We start from the raw sequence: 3,280 nt of genomic DNA on the forward strand, positions 1-3,280 counted from the left end.
CAGAAGCAAGTGCGATAGACTATTTGTAGCTGTTCCTTCAATTTTAACATCACTTTCTGGAAAACGTTAAATACACAAGCACCAACAACAAGGTGTTATTATCACTGGACAGAAAATTGTGTTGGAAAAGCTAGTAATTTCGGCGGGCTTGTTTTACAACAACATTCGTTCGGATTTCAGGTACTCTGAAATTTACTAGAAGCACTTTTGTTCACAGCATTTAGAATATTTGCCTTACCAAATTTAAACATTAAAATCTTATCGCCGCGGGAAATTTTTACGACAACATTTCCATAGTTGGGCTTGGAAGCCGCCTTCAGGAAGAGTATCTATTTACTAATATTGGTCAACATTATCGTTATTTACCTTGTCAAATTGCTTTAGATTCTCTTGCCCAAAGTTCAGTTTCGCTATGAAAGACCAACATTTTCTTGGTCAATTTATGACATGCGGTTTTCAAAATGCAGGGGTTTGTCTGCGGTCAGCACTCATGGCCATCCCTCAAACTGACATTTCCCTTCTATTCAACTTACACGACGTACAATCTACTTTAGACCTCAAATCTACTTCAACGACACAAACATTTTAAACAAGCAGAGAAGATTCACAATAGGCGAGGCAAAGAGTTGCACCCGGATCGATGGCTTCTCCTTGCAGTTTCCGATATCCACGAGAGTAACGAGACAAGCTCCCGGAAAGTCGAATTTTTTAGAGTATTGACATAGTGGTACCCAGCAAAACAATTGAACGCTAACCGTCTTCAAAGGGGTTTTTAGACCTAAATACCGTAGATCAGCGCGGCTTAGCTTAGAAACGCTATTTCTTGTTGAACTAAAGCTCCAATTCTGCATGTTTTCATTCTCTTTACAGAGGTAACCTTGTCGTAATAAGATGGGATACTAGGTCGTGTAATTGTTACGAATTGTCCAATGTCATTTTGATGGATGACCATGAGTGTTGACTGTCTGCAAGCCTTTCCTTCTTGTCTCGCCCCACTTTTCGCGCGGCCAACACATTAAAAGTCTTCCATATCCCCCACGGAAACGCTTGCTACGCAGGCTAATGGCTCAGTTGCAAGAAAGGGAACAATTCCCACCCTGGCCAGAGTTTTTCTCTGTCCTTATGTGGGCCCATTTCCATGAGTAGGGCTAACGCTCACACTACACTCTAATAGTTAAGTCTAATGGCTCAGTTCGTTGAGTATCGGACTTCCACGCGTGAAGGCTCGAACCACCGCCAGACCAACACTCGGTTATTAGAGTAACTGAGGAGAAAGCGCTACCGTCGTAATGACATCTGCAAATGGTTATACTTTCTAGGACGACAAACCGTAGGCCCTGTCTCAGAACTCTTCTTCACAACCCTCTGGGACAAAAAAGAATCCACACACTATTCGCAAAGAGTAAGGCATGGAGTTACCGGCGTTGTGGTCTGTCCTTTGAAGAATATCATGGCTGGTAGAGTAAAATTTCGGAAATATGACATGTAGCTACTCTAAACTCCGACCGTAAAGAAAGAGATGATGATGATGAAACCATCACAACAGCAACATGAAAAGAAAGACTGAAAGACAATAACGTGCCCACATTCTGAAAGATTTTGCATCATGGTTGAGATCATCTATGTGTAAAACAATCAAGGTAACAAAGGCTTGGCATTAAACTGTAAACAACAGGCAAAAGAAACATTCCGGCTCAGGTGAGCTCAAAAAAAAAAAAAGATAATCTGGTACTTGTCAATGTCTTGACAGATGGTTTAGTAGGCAGAATGAAAATCAGGAACCATCACACCAAAAATGTCAATTATCCACACCGGACAAGGTGCCTTTAACTGCTCTGTTTACGCTGTTGTCAACGTCATTACCTTCCAAATTAACTGTTGGAAAGATAATGTGAAGTGCTATTTTCTACCCATTGCAAACCACGTGAGCGTTAGCCCTACCCATGGAATTGGGCCCACACACGGGGGCCCACACAAGGACAGAGAAACTGTCTGACCAGGGTGGGAATTGAACCCACGACCTTCGGGTTAGATCACCGCTGCTCTACCGACTGAGCTACAAGGTCAGACAGGACCCAACTAGTGGTCTAATGCAATTCCTGCATTTTGATTGGCTATGCTACTAGAGAGAACTATTATTGACAGTCCTCAAGTAGCGAAAAGACTTCAAAAGCGTTATGCTTTCTTTCGTTTTGTTCTCAAATAATAATTCTTTAACTTGCATTTGCTAACTTTATTATTGCCTTTTCTGTCCGAACTAGTTGGGTGATACTAAAACAATTAGACCCTTCGCCCTCAAGGGCCATGGGTCAATAGCCCATGAGGCGAAGCCGAATGGGCTATTGTAAGTTCGTTGTTTCTATTGTAAGTTCTGTTGAAATATAAGTGCCCCACGGCCAACGTTTGCAAAAACAATTACCTTTACCTCAGTGTCATACTTTCAATTGCCCTTCATCCTGCAAAGACAGCAAAAATAGTTTCATAACAGCCAGAGGTTACATGTATGTTTTATGCAGATTTTGTGTATAAAAATCAGTGGATTGGGATTGCAATCAAAGTGTCAAATCACAGTGTCTTAAAAAATTCACTGAAGGATAAACCCTTGCCAAAGACAACATAGTCCACAAACTATGAGCAAAAGCAAAATCATGCAAGGTTCAGTTGTTCCGTGCTAGCAGATGCCTCTTTTCCCTTTGCATTCACTGGGCTGACGAGTATGGGAAAGAGACCTCTGCATGCCATGGGTCGAAACTCACTTTCATCCAACCATCGTCCCACGACCTTAGATGGCATTGTTCAAAATGCATGCCCCATGATATGTTTGCTGACTGTGACTTGAGCCCACTGTGACCCACGCATTCCTTCAGTAATTCCGCTGTTGTTAAGTGAGCCCCGCACAAGACAAAGTTTAACGTGAGGATAACCGCGGCGCAACACAGTGAGTTTCAACCTGCGGCAGAGGTCTCTTTTCCTGTACTCATCAGCGCAGTGGACACAACAAGAAGACACCTCTGCTGGCAGGGAAGTTCAAGTTCCGCAATCATTTGTGAAAGTTTAAGTAAGTAGTAACTCTCATGCTGCATATGTTCAATAAAAAAACGCCTGAATCCCTTATACATGTACTTGAAGCATTCTCATGTGCAAATTTTTGTATAAATTTTTGTGAAACTGTGTTTCAATAATGTTGACTGATCGTAACAGTCAACAAGGTCTGGAGAGGGGTTTCGCGTAATCCGGCGTGAAGTTGATGAACGAACAAAAACTTGAAATTCGCGGGAAA

At 42.2% G+C, this 3,280-nt stretch overlaps 1 long non-coding RNA gene across 2 annotated transcripts in view; it reads right to left on the bottom strand.

The window, feature by feature from the left end:
- The window catches only part of LOC138032429 (uncharacterized), a 9,334-nt gene extending 6,783 nt beyond the window's left edge, over positions 1 to 2,551 (bottom strand). Inside the window, exons 1-2 of one of the 2 annotated variants that reach the window (XR_011128367.1) lie at positions 2,426 to 2,537; positions 367 to 410 (exon numbers count right to left, since the gene is read on the bottom strand). This is a non-coding gene — a long non-coding RNA (uncharacterized lncRNA). Of the gene's footprint in view, positions 1 to 366; positions 411 to 2,425 lie in introns of both variants that reach the window. The other variant, XR_011128368.1, reaches the window with a different exon arrangement.
- Positions 2,552 to 3,280: the final 729 nt, after the last annotated feature.

The sequence above is a fragment of the Montipora capricornis genome, chromosome 14, assembly GCF_036669925.1.
Source record: "Montipora capricornis isolate CH-2021 chromosome 14, ASM3666992v2, whole genome shotgun sequence".
Taxonomy (NCBI): domain Eukaryota; kingdom Metazoa; phylum Cnidaria; class Anthozoa; order Scleractinia; family Acroporidae; genus Montipora; species Montipora capricornis.